Genomic DNA, 13,892 nt, shown 5'->3' with positions numbered 1-13,892 from the left:
TTTTTTAGCGAAATCGAATATCCAGCGGTTAGAATATTCTTCGCTTTCGTTCATGGTGTTTTTGTTGCGCATTCGTCGGGCTGTGTTCCAAAGAGTGCTCATCGATGTTTCTTTTGTTAATCCGTCAACAAACCGTCGCCAGTAACCTAGTTTTTTTGCTTTAACTAAGTTCTTCATTTGGTTTTCTAGCGCCGCGTAATTGCGATAATTATCAGGTGTTCCATATTTTCTGAACTTTTTGAATGCTAAAGATCTTTCCGCATTCAATGATGAGCACTCTTTGTCCCACCACGGATTGGGAGAACGGATGTTAGTTTTCGCGCCGGGTACACGTTTCGTCTGAGCTTGAATCGCGGAATCGAGAATCAAGCCAGCCAAAAACGTGTACTCTTCCTCCGGAGGAAGTTCTTGTGTTGTTTTGAGTTTCTCAGACATCGAATTAGCGTATTCTTCCCAATCAATATTTCGTGTGAGGTCATACGAAACATTGATTGTCTCCGATGGTCGTAATCCGCAGGTGATTGAAATTACGATAGGTAGATGATCGCTACCGTGGGGATCAGGGATCACCTTCCACTTGCAATCCAGCCGTAGTGATGTCGAGCAAAGGGATAAATCCAGCGCACTTGGTCTTGCTGGTGGTGCAGGAATCCGTGTCATTTCTCCCGTATTAAGAATTGCCATATTGAAGTTATCGCAGAGATCATAGATCACGGTTGATCTATTGTCATCATGAAGACAACCCCAACCCGTACCATGTGAGTTGAAGTCACCTAAAACTAACGTTGGTGCGGGAAGGAGCTCAATGATATCGCTTAGCCGCCGATGCCCAATCGAGGCCCTTGGAGGAATGTATGTAGATGGAAGCAATGCAAAGGTCTTTGCCTTTAATTCTGACCTGACATGCGACAACTTCAATACCTGGTATCGATGGGAGGTTAATTCGGAAGAAGGAATAGCACTTGTTGATCCCCAAAAGTACTCCTCCGTAGGGATCATCTCGATCCAGGCGAATTATGTTAAAATCGTGGAAGTTGAGGGTTACATTTGAGGTCAGCCAGGTTTCACACAAAGCAAATGCGTCGCATTTTAAACTATTTAAAAGAACTTTGAAGGAATCAATTTTCGGGAGGATACTTCTGCTATTCCACTGTAGTACAGTGATTGCATCCTTAACCTCGTTCGATGTATTAGCCATCAAAGGATACAATCTCTGAAAGGAGGGGCCATTTTGCAGTCAACTGCTACAAAAATGTTTTAATTGTTGGCATAACTGTCATCAACAGACTCTTGAGAGGATCAGTGACGTTGAAGGTTCTAAGAATCCAGTCCACAATGTTAGAGAATTTCAGTATTCCAGCACTTGATTGATTCTCAGTTTGTATTTTAGGGGTACTCGGGGTTTTTGGTGTACCGGGAAGTGCAGGAAACTCTTGGTCTGATGCTAAGTTCGCTAGACCAGGAGCCTTTTGCTTCGGTTTTTGGGAAGCACTTCGACTATTTGTAATTTTTTTGGTCCCCGCAATGGATATCCTTGGGCCTTTACAAGGCAGTTTAGGAGATGAGATCGTCCTTCTTTTCCTAGAACCGCTAGGCATAGTAAAGGATGATCCCTCTTGAGGGTCATCGGAATCATTCTCGTCGGTAGGCAAACAATCAAAGAGATTCATCGATTCGACAGGTGGCATGGTGTTCTTTAGCATCTCTGCGAAAGTTCGTTTGGAACGTTCTTTAAGAGATTGCTTCAATTTTTCTCCGCGCAGTTTGTACGCGGGACATGAATTCAATTCATGTGGGTTTTCCCCACAGTAAAGACACTTTGAAGCTTTTTTGCCACATGATTCGTCTGCATGTTCCCCTCCACATTTAATGCATCTTTGCTTATTACCGCAGTAGGTGGCTGTGTGACCCAGCTGCTTGCAATTGGTACAATTCATTACCCGCGGGACAAATAAGCGTACAGGTAAGCGAACCTTGCCCAGAAGGACGTAATTGGGAAGAGCAGATCCAGCGAAAGTTACCCGAAATGAGTCTGATGAAGAATAAGTTTTTGTCTTATTTTCTGCAATTTTTACTGAACTCAATTGCTTGCAGTCCAGTATTTTAAGATTCTGAAGAGCAGGATCTCTGAAACAGCCAACCCCACTCTTCAGAAGGTATTCGCAGGTCAAACTCGCCTCACTAGCCACGCCGTCAATCTCCACTTCCCGAGCTGGTATGTAAACGCGGTAATTCCTCGTAAAGGCATCATGGCGAACGATCTGATTTGCCTGCTCGAGGGTTTTCACGACAACTTTCAACTTTTTCGCTCGAGCTTTTGCTATCTGGATAACGTCCGAGTAGTACTTAGCCAGCTCACTTGATATTTGCATCAAATTGAGTGATTGTTCTTTTTTGGACCGGAAGTATACCACATAGGGCCCCGCAGAACCGGTTGGCCACACGCGTGTGCGAGAGGGGTTATCAGGGGAAGATAAATTATCCAGGAGTTCTATGCCATCCATTTTTATGGAGAGATTATCATTTGAGGGAGGACGCCCTCCGCCCTCGTTCATAGTGAAGTAAACACACGTTTTATTGAGATATGTTGAGATAAACGGGTAGAATGATAAAAACAAAACACTAGGATTATACTTAGCTATACACCACTAATCCAGTTCAAGGTCAGCAAGATGATTGTCTCTGCTGCTAGTGCACGGGAACAATCACTAGCACCGCAAACAAAGAGCAAACCCTCTTGGATACACAATAGAATAACGGCAGTTTTTGATGAGAGGCACCGTCTGATCACTATTACACTAGTCTGGTAAACTATCGAATGTGTGAGAAAAAAACCTTTAGCAAGGAAAAACACACACGGCACTGCTTAAGAGCACAAAATAACGTCCGATCGATCGGAGAGATGCGGTACGAATGTTTGTGAACCTTTGGTAGTCCTTTGATTTTGGGTAAAGAAGAGTTAGGACTTTTAAGGTAATTGAGGTTGATATCGAAGTTTTGATTACATTCAAGAAGAGTTTTATCCACTTTTTTGATAATTTCAGGAAGGGGGTCGGTTCTTTGTTTCCTATTAGGACCATCATTAATTTTTTGGGTTATCAAGTTGTCATAATCTTGTTTGTCCATAATAACTACTTTATTTCCCTTGTCAGCCTTTACATCAAAAACAGGCTTTTCTCGCAATTGTTTCACTAGTTCTTTTTCATCTATGGTTTGCTGATTATTCAAAGAAGTACTTTTAATGACGTCAGCTACGATAATTCTGGCGTCATAAATTTGAGGAAAGGAAAGATCACCTAGTTATTTAAACCTGTTTCTATGTCTATAATAACTTGTTCGAGATTTACTTTTTACTGGCTTGGTACGTTTATCCGCACACATATGTGGCTTAGTCGTGGAAGGCAAGGGCCAACTTCGCTACATGCTGTTATGCTCAATAACGGGTATGTATACAGAGGTGGCTGTGGTCGGAGAAACGACTGATTTAGAATAAGCTGAACGAATAGTACAATGTTGATTTTAGTTCTATTTTAGTAAGTATTGTTCACTCATTTGTGTTTCGGTATTGAGAGGCAAGGACCACTTTGCGGTATTCGGTTATGCTCAGATAACTTGCATGCAAGTCGAGGTGGTTGTGGTCCAAGCAATAACTGATTCAGCGGGGACTGACAAACGCTGGTGGGTTAGGTGGCATAGTGAATTTGATGCTGTGGGATCCTTGAGTGAGTGGTTACTAACTCAGTAGATTATTTTTCTAGCGGATTTTCCATCAGCACTCTCACTTTTCACCGGAGTTCCTACTTGTCGAACTATCGGATTGACTCTCCATACACGCCTAAACTTATGTTACGTGTGTAACAACACGAAATCGATTAAATATATATATGTATGTATGTATCACCCCTAGTCCATTGTTAGCTATTAGTTTTTTTTGTTTTCCTTTCCTTCCGAACCAGCTATGGAGATGAATGGTGACAACGTTATCTGTGTGGTTTGCAAGAAGCTGGAACCAGATTCGAACAAGGTGCTTTCGTGTATGTATTGTTTCTCTGCTGCTCACTTCAAGTGCAGAAATATTATTGGTAGCGCTATTAGTAGAGCGAAGGCAAACATGTATTTCTGCACCACAAACTGTTCAGACATATTCAAAAGAATTGAAGAGATGCAAAACAGCAGATCATCAATGATGAGTATGTTTGCATCGGAATTGAAGGACACTGTTGCCAGTGTTGTTGCTGACCAAATGACATCAGTTAAAGCCGAAGTTTCTAGTCAAATGTCTCATGTAAAAGCAGAAGTTCGCTCTGTCACTGAGGCAATTGAAAAATCACAGAATTTTCTATCTGAAAAATTTGACAATATTTCATCAGACTTCAACAATCTTAAGATCGAAAACGAACAACTGAAACAGCAACTTTCTGAATTATCAAAATCACATACTGAACTCACAAGCTATGTGCAAAAATTAGAAACCAATGTCGATAAATCCGATAGAAAGATAGTTTCAAATAACGCAATTTTGCTGGGTCTCCCAGTCAATAAAAACGAAAATACTCAACAATTAGTTGAAAAAACATTGTCTCATATTGGAGTTATATTGCCACCAAACTCGATTCGGTCAGTTGAAAGGCTGTATAGTATCAACAAACCAAATGTTACAGTTCCCATCCAAATTTCATTCAGAGAAAAAAACATCAAAGAAATGGTACTCGCTCGTAGAAAAAATGTAGGTGCAATAACTTCAACAAATATTGATCCCTCCTTTTTGATTAATGGTAAGGCAACCAACGTTACAATTAGGGATGAGTTAACCCCCTTATCAATAGAACTGTTGCGGAATATGCGAGAACACCAGGAACAATTTAAAATCAAATTTGTCTGGCCTGGGAGAGGAGGCGGTATACTTGTAAAAAAGGATGAAAATGCAAAACCAGAACTCATCAGAACCAGAGAGGATTTGAATAACTTGCTCATTCGATTGTCTTCTAAACAAACACCATCACCGAAGCGGAAGAAAAACTTTCACACCTGAATTATTTATCTATTTTTTTTTTCAATCGCAATTATTTTTTTTAATACCATTATTATTATAACTTTATTGTTATTATTTTTAACTATTATTGTTCATTAATATTTTTATTTTCATTAACTGTTTTTCTTAAATTTAATTTAAAATTAATTTATAATTATTGTTATTAGTGTTATTACCATTTTCAATTATAGTTATAATTATTGTTTTTAAAAGTAATAAATAAAATGTTGGATCAAAATTTAAATTATGTCTACAGTAACATTGACGATTTTAATTTGTCTCATGGGACTGTATGTCCAAAGAATCTAAAAATTTTACAATGGAATGTTCGAGGAATTAACGAGTTACACAAATTTCATGATGTCTTAACCTCCGTCGATCATTTCTCGACTCCAATTGACGTATTAATTATTGGAGAGACCTGGCTAAAAAGTAAAAATACTGCATTATACAATATGAATGGCTATAATTGTATTTTTTCCTGTCGAGAAAACTCCTCCGGTGGTTTAGTGATGTATATTAGAAATACAATTGAATACAACGTCGTTGAAAACACCTGCAGTGATGGTTTCCATCATATAAAAACAGAACTAAAACTGTCCGGGGAAGTGATTGATGTTCATGGTGTCTATCGTCCACCGTCTTATGATTTTTACATGTTTCATGACAATATCGAAAGGTGGCTAAACAACAGCTGTAGTAATCGTCCCTGTTTGATTTTCGGAGACATGAATGTCCCAATCAACTTATCTAATAACAATGTTGTCTTGAAATATAAATATCTTTTGCAGTCTTATGGTTTTATGTGCTCAAATACGTTTATTACGAGACCCGCAAGCTCAAACATTTTGGATCATGTTGTATGTACCATGTCCGATGCTCATCGTTTAAAAAATCATACTATTTTTAGTGATCTAAGCGATCATAGCATGGTTCTGACATTTTTTAAGTTACAGCACGGCAAAAATCTGGTTGAGATATCCAAAAGAGTTATTGATCACGATAAACTTAACAATGATTTCAAAAGTTACGTTGATGCTATCGAACATGTGCAGGATGTGAACACCTGCCTACAAAACATTATAGCAAAATATAACAATATATTAAAAGATTGCACCAGGGTAGTCACGAAGCATGCTAACATCAAAGACACACAATGTCCATGGATAAACTTTGATGTGTGGACATTAATAAAAATTAAAAACAACTACCTAAAACGATGTCGTCGAGACCCCAATGATGTTCGCTTAGCGGGCTTGCTGAAGCATATTTCTAGAAAACTGGACTTAGCTAAAAAGCGAGCAAAAAGGAGTTATTTTGAGAGGCTATTAAACAACACACCGCACTCAAGAATGTGGAAAAACATAAACCTATTACTAGGTAAAAAGCAAACCAAATCAACTCCATCTTTGATCGTCAACGGAAATTGTATAACTGACAAGAAACTAATTTGTGAAGCATTCAACAAGCACTTTGTTACAGTTGGATCCAAGTTAGCAGAGAATATAACCCCAAATAGCTCTTGTCCACTGCAACACATCGATCCAATTCCAAATTCAATTTTCATCCAACCATCGTCGGTGAATGAGATTATACTTCTCATCAATGAACTGAAAACGAACAAAAGTCCTGGCCCTGATCTTATTCCAGCAAAAATAATAAAAAACAATGCCGAATCCTTTTCTCGGATCTTATCTGACTCATTCAACTTGATGATACAAGGAGGATTCTATCCAGACTGCCTTAAAGTTGCTAAAGTTGTTCCAATTTTAAAATCAGGTGACTCTGCAATACCCGATAATTACCGACCTATAGCGACACTTTCAGTCTTTAACAAAATCTTCGAAAAATTGCTGATAAGTCGTATAGGTTGTTTCCTAGAAAATCACAGAATACTTTACAGCATGCAATATGGTTTCCGAAGCGGAAGTAGCACAACCGTTGCTATAACTGAGCTTATAGATAATATTCTAGAAATAACGGATTCCAAAAGATATGTGGGTGCTTTATTTTTAGACTTAAAAAAGGCCTTCGACACTCTGAATCATGAAATACTGCTCCGTAAACTGGACAAGTATGGAATCAGAGGGATTGCTAATAACATAATCCGAAGCTATTTAGAAAACAGAATCCAATATGTTTCAATCGATGGAGAAACAAGTTCTTCAAAACTAGTAAGCATTGGCGTACCACAGGGAAGTAATATTGGGCCCTTACTGTTCTTGCTATATGTTAACGATATATGCAAGATTAATCTCTCTGGTACTCCAAGGTTATTTGCGGATGATACGGCCTTGTTTTATCCGAATGCCAATACAAGTTCTATTATAACAAACATGAATAACGACTTGCTGATTTTAAAAGAATACTTCTCTAAAAATCTGCTCTCTTTGAATCTACAAAAAACAAAATGTGTAATGTTCCGATCACCTAGGAAAGTTCTTCCCACTCTTCCCAACTTAATTATGGAAGGAAATGTTATAGAAAGAGTGGAAGTTTTCAAATATTTGGGAATCCATCTGGACTCTACGTTGTCTTGGGAACATCACATAAAGGAAATCGAAAAAAAAATCTCATCATTGTGCGGAATTTTAAAACGTGTAAGCCATTTTCTACCACGGAAGACACTTATTCTGTTCTATTTCGCTCATATTCGTCCTCGCTTGAGTTACCTCATCGTTGTCTGGGGTAGAGCCTGCAAGTCAAAATTGAAGAGATTGCAAATATTGCAAAATCGTTGTATCAGAATAATATTCGATCTACCCTTTCTATTTCCTACAGTTCAGCTTTATACAGATCTTCCTCATAAAATCTTACCCATTCTAGCTATCTGCGATGAACAAACATTAATCTTAATCCACAACATAATACACAATCCGGAGACTTTTCACAATATAACAATAAATACAACACCTCGAATTCACAACACAAGGCAAGTTAATCATCTTTCGCAATCTCGTGCATTTTCAAATTTTGGTCAGAAACGAATTACATTCATTGGTCCAGCAATATATAATAAACTGCCCAGAGAGATACAGAACATTACACATCGTCACTTGTTCAAATCCAGCATCAAAAACTACTTAAGAACTCGTATACGCCAATTACTAATCTAAGTTATTAATTATGTATTTGTGTCTTTTATTCCTATGTGTTATATGTAAACCGTCTACAAACAGCTAAATGTAATTATTAATTCAACGCGTTAGAATCACCTAAATTGTAACTATCCTTGTTAATATATGTGCTTCTTTAAAAGGACAAATAATCCACTAGAAGCACACTTTTCGTTTTTGTCATATTTAGTATATCTCTCTAATCATTAATGTTACTTCAAGAACTTTAATATTTTCAGCCATTTTAGATATAGTATAGTAGTAATTCAATATTTGTTTTATAATTGTTGTTGCCAATGGCTGAAAATGGTGCCCATTACCAGGGGGCTCAAATGCGAGCCTTTTGGTGTGGGGGAGAGTGGAGGGTTAATAAAAAAAAAAAAAAAAAAAAAAAGAAATTTCATAATTTGAACCAAGATTTAGAAGATTAGTTCGTTCATTGGTAAAATTTTGAGATGAGCGATTTACAAGAAAATCCTCCAAAAATTGTACTGGAGGTTTTAGGGGGCGGTCTGAAAAATTTTTGGAACGAAAATTTTCGAATTTCTTATGAAGAAGAATTCGTTTGCGTTCGGATTCGCAATGTTCTGCAATTTTTACTTTGTTCAGAAAAGTGTCGAAGCCTTGGGGATATTGTTCCGCTAGTTTCAAGTGAAGGTTATAGCATTCCAAAGTTTTTACGCTCTGAATGCTATACAATTTATTAACCTTCTCTTTCAAAATTTCGTGTTAAATTTTAATTAGAATTTTTCTAGAAAAAGATCTCCCACCCTTTACCTTACAGCATGTGGGAATTAATCCAAATCTACTGCATTTTTTTAAAAACGCAATATCTTTGGATATTCCCACAATTTTCTTTCTTAACTTAATAAACCTGTTTGGCTCACTTGGCTTGTTAACCATTGTCACTATTTTTCACTTGGAGCTGTTAGCGAAATATATTCAACAGTGCCACTATTTATGTACCATTTAGTTTCACACAGCCAAAAGTCAAAACGTTCCGGAATAATTTACGTGTGAAAGAGCTACGAGCTGCTTACGTCTTTAAACTATTTTAAAATGACTTTCGGTTATGTTGATGATGACAATGTCGTCTAGGACATTGGTGGATTGTCTGAACTGTGGAAACAAGTGCAATGGAACAAGACAATCCTCTCGCGAATAGTACAATCGATTCAATTCAATCGAGCTATAATATTGAATTATTATCATTTCGCAGGAATAGAAATACAATAGCGACAATATTGATGCGTTCGATATCTGAGTTCCCGTGTACAGTTTTGTAGTTTCTTGATCGCAATGAAACAAAGTCACAACCTGATATTCTGCTTACCTTTCTGAATTCCAACGTTTAAACGTATCTGAAATGAAGAGAAAAAAACAGAACACAATGTTAGTACAATCGGTTTCTAGGAAAGAAAAGAAAAACACATTAGCCCACAAGCAGCTGAATGCCAGTCAAGAGGATTAAGAGCTACCCATCCATTAATCAAGCACTCTTCGCCGACGCCGGCTAATCCATCCTGGCGCAATTTGAATACATTATTCCACAAAAAGTCCTAGATATGCTTGATAGCGGAGAGATAGAGAGCGAGAGAGAAAAAAACGGTTTTGCCCTCGGGTAAATCGCAATGCTACTGAGCTGGCGTGCAGCAACAAACGCAAAGAAAAGACTCATTTTATATGCCCCTTTGCCCCCACAAACGCACAAACACACACACAGACAACCACGCGAAATGTTCCAACATCATCCAAGTAGCCGACGAGAAGAGATTACGGAAAAGCTGTTCCACAAAAGAAAAAAAAAATAAATATATCGAAACAACGCACCGTCACCCAGCATGCCATGATCACTTTGCCTTATCTATGCGTGTCTTCAATTTCGCAGGAGAAAAGGGAGCCAACCTTCTTGGGTTGACTTTTCCTTCTCCTCTCGCACCCTGCCGACTACAAACCTTTGTTCATGAACACTCCTAAGCTCCATTAGCTGGTAAGCTTTTCCACTGGCCAGTCCGTCCGTCCGTCCGTCAGTCAGTCAGGCAGGCAGGCTGCCGAGAGAGGATCCACGAATGGTCGGGAATGAGTTAATAGGCGAACGAAAGCACAAAAGAAAATGGCAAAAGTTTCAAATAATAATAATTACACCTCACATTGTTACCATTAATGTACACTTGTTTTTTAAATTGGCTATGTGTGAATTGTGGATGGATAGTGCCTAGTGCCTGGCTGGATGGGTTTCGCGGTTGGTTGGCATGAGAGAAAAGCTAGTTTTCCCCGTCCCTGTTGGGCATCGTCGGGTGGCTGTGCTGCAGTTGCTTTTCTTCTGTCAACGGCAAGGCAGCTGGGCCGGTCGGCATCTGTGGGCCCGGGTAGGCAGAGGGCAGAGCTGTGATCCGAGGAATAGTGGATACCACGAAACGGAAGCGAAACCAAAATGTGACATTTTGCTTTCCGGGTCAAATCTTTAAAGGTGCTTAACAAAATTATCGATTCATTGCAAAACAGTAGCTTGATTTAGAGAGATCTATGAATTGGGAGTTCAAAATTTTCTATAAATCTACTAGATATTCATATCAATAATCAATGAAAATTTAACAAAAACATACAATGATAGAACAAATCTTCCGAAGCATTTCACACTGCAATTGAATATTCATTATTTTCACACAATTCATCCCTTCCGTACGGAGTATGAAGAAGTTCCGAAATACAAAAAATAGACTTCGAAAAAGTCAAGCGTAGACTAAATATAATTAATTGGCAAAGTGTATTAAATATAGAAGGAAATGTCGACGAAAAGGGTTGATAAATGTTACTACGTTATAAATAATATACTATCTGAAACTATACTATTGAAGACAAGAAGAAAAAAATAACACAAACAAATTACCTGTGTGGTTTAATCCACAACTCAAACACCTGAAAAATGAAAAACAGAAAGCACACAAAGTTTCTAAACAAGAGAAAAATGAGGCTAACCTTCAAAATTATTTAGATCTTTGCAATCAACTTAAAATTTCCATGAACGAGACACAGGAACAATGTAACTGCAAAATTGAAAACGAAATAAAATCATGTCCTAAAAACTTTTTTAATTACACTAACACGAAAATAAAAAGTAACAATCTTCCATCTCAACTGCATCTCGATGGGCAAGTAAGAAAAAACAGTGAATACCTTTCGTTCAGACCTGAATTTTCAAGTCACATCTCTGTAAACTTGGCCGCACTGAAAAACCTAGACGCTTCAAAAGGATCTTGCAAAAGAAATTTCAAAATCACTTCTACAACTTTTCAATTTATCACAAAAACAAAATCTGTTTTTCTTAAACCATGGGAATCATTTTTTCTTGTACACCCAAACCTCCGTTTACACACATTTTTTTGCCAAAATTCGTTTTTATTATTCAACATAATTGCCATCAGAGGCGATACAGCGATTATAGCGATCTTCCAACTTTTCGATACCATTTTTGTAGTATGATTTGTCCTTTGCCTCAAAATAGGCCTCAGTTTCAGCGATTACCTCTTCATTGCTTCTAAATTTTTTACCAGCGAGCATTCTCTTGATGTCTGAGAACAGGAAAAAGTCACTGGGGGCCAAATCAGGAGAATACGGTGGATAAGGGAGCAATTCGAAGCCCAATTCGTTCAATTTCAGCATGGTTTTCATCGACTTGTGACACGGTGCAATGTCTTGATGAAACAAAACTTTTTTCTTCTTCAAATGTGCCCATATATACTCATAAAACTCTTCATGGAAATTAAAAACATCAACGACGTAGCAATATTGCAGAACGAAATCAATCTATTCCACGTTTGGTGCAGCAAAAGTTTACTCAAGCTCAGTGTGAAAAAATTCAACTCAATACCGTTCAGTAGAAAAATGAAACTATTTCTCTAAACATACATCCAACCAAAGAAACCAACTTATAGAAAAATGTAAAATTGTACGAAATTTAGGCGAAGTCTTAGACTCCAAACTCACTCAAATAAAGTAAATAGTATACTGGGTTTTATTAAACGCTTCAGTAGTAATTTTAAGGACCAATATACAATTAAATTATTATTTAGTACATAGGTATGTCAGACCTATTTTTGAATATTGCAACCTAGTGTGGAATCCTTGTAGCATTACTCACAAAGAACGCATTGAATCGATCTAGAAACAATTTCTTACATGCAACAATGCACGATGCACTTCGTAAATTAAACTGGACAACATTTCCTCTACCATCACATGAAGCACGCTGTTTGCTCATCAACATACAAACACTTGAAGAACGTCATAATCATTATCACTACTATCATTATCACTACTATCGGAATTAAATTTGTATGTACCTGGACGTCAATTACGCACGAGAGATTTATTTTTTGAAATACACAATAGAACAAATTATGCAAAAAATAGTCCAGCCAATCGAATAATGCGTCACTATAATCAATTTTGTGATCATGTCAATTTTGTAAGTCAATGTCAAAAAATCAAATCAAAACCCAATTTTATCGTAGAAATAATGAGTAGTATAAGTAAACATAGTAAAATTTTATATGTAGTCTACATTTTCTTGACGAAATAGATATATAAAACCAAGAATGACTTTTATCGTATCAAAGAATGCTCACTAGCAACTCTTCACACGACTGAATCAGTGCCATCAAAGAGAGACGGAAATCATCGCAGCAACAAAAAACGTGATTAATCCACCTAGCAGTGAGATGATACCTTTTTTTATCAATCCGCATGTGTTTTTTTGCATGGATATTCTTAGGTGTTTTAGTTCTCATGACATTATTTTAATTATCGTCGTTTCAAACGGCAAATTGAGATTTTAATCACTCATTACCCTGTAATTTCGAATCTGCAAATCGTATCGAATTTCAATCTTAACGTGTGACATTCGATTGAAAATTCTATGAGATGTCGAAGTAAGTTCCACTTTAGAGTTTTTCGTCATTATTTATGGTACTTCCAGAACTGGTATTCAGGAACTAGCATAACCCAAAATGATTCGAATGGCCATAAATTAATACGCCAAACAATTGACATCTTCTATATCGGTATGAATTTTAAAAATTCATCATCTGTAATTCCAGAATCGGATAAAATTCACCAATTTTGTATGGGACCTTAAGTCCTTTAATTTGAATTTTTGTTTTTGAAGTTCGATTTGGCCATTTTGAAAAAATGATTAAACTTTGAGAAACGATTCGAAACTGGATCCGGAGTTCTAAGGTCGGTGTAGCCGAAATCAGATAAATTCACCTGAGGAGTGTGTAGACATGTGTGAGAAATTGTAGTGCGAATTAAAATTTGGGGGTACATTCCGAATCCAAAAAAGAATACCGCTTAAACTGAAATAAATTTATTTGGTAATCGACTATCCAAATTTGCAAACCCGATAAACCTGATTAATTAATGTGAAATGGACATTTTTATACTAATCACCTGTATCTCCTAAACCAGAAATCGGATCTGACTAATTTTTATAAGATTTTAAGACCTCTCATTTGAATCATAGATGATTCTTAGATTTCATTTGAATCTTAGATCGGTTCAGCCATCTACGAGAAAAATGAATTGCATTATTTTAATTTCGTTTCACATGTCATCCTGTGGTTCCGAAATCAAAAGTCGGATCCAAATTTGGAAGTATACTAGCTTTCATATGAATCTGAGTTTGTAGAAAACGGTTTAGCCATCTCCGAACGAATTGAGTGAAATTATTTGTCACACACGCA

General features: G+C 37.2%; 1 protein-coding gene across 1 annotated transcript in view; it reads right to left on the bottom strand.

Moving 5' to 3' along the window:
• The window catches only part of LOC131431987 (uncharacterized), a 129,512-nt gene extending 120,001 nt beyond the window's left edge, over nucleotides 1-9,511 (bottom strand). The window contains exon 1 of the mRNA XM_058597991.1: nucleotides 9,482-9,511. The gene's annotated coding sequence lies outside the window, so the exon portion shown is untranslated. The remainder of the gene's footprint in view (nucleotides 1-9,481) is intronic.
• Between the last annotated feature and the right edge of the window lie 4,381 nt (nucleotides 9,512-13,892).

Source organism: Malaya genurostris, chromosome 2, assembly GCF_030247185.1.
Source record: "Malaya genurostris strain Urasoe2022 chromosome 2, Malgen_1.1, whole genome shotgun sequence".
Lineage (NCBI taxonomy): Eukaryota > Metazoa > Arthropoda > Insecta > Diptera > Culicidae > Malaya > Malaya genurostris.
Note: the sequence above shows the minus strand (reverse complement) of the source record. Positions and strands in the feature narration are given on the sequence as shown.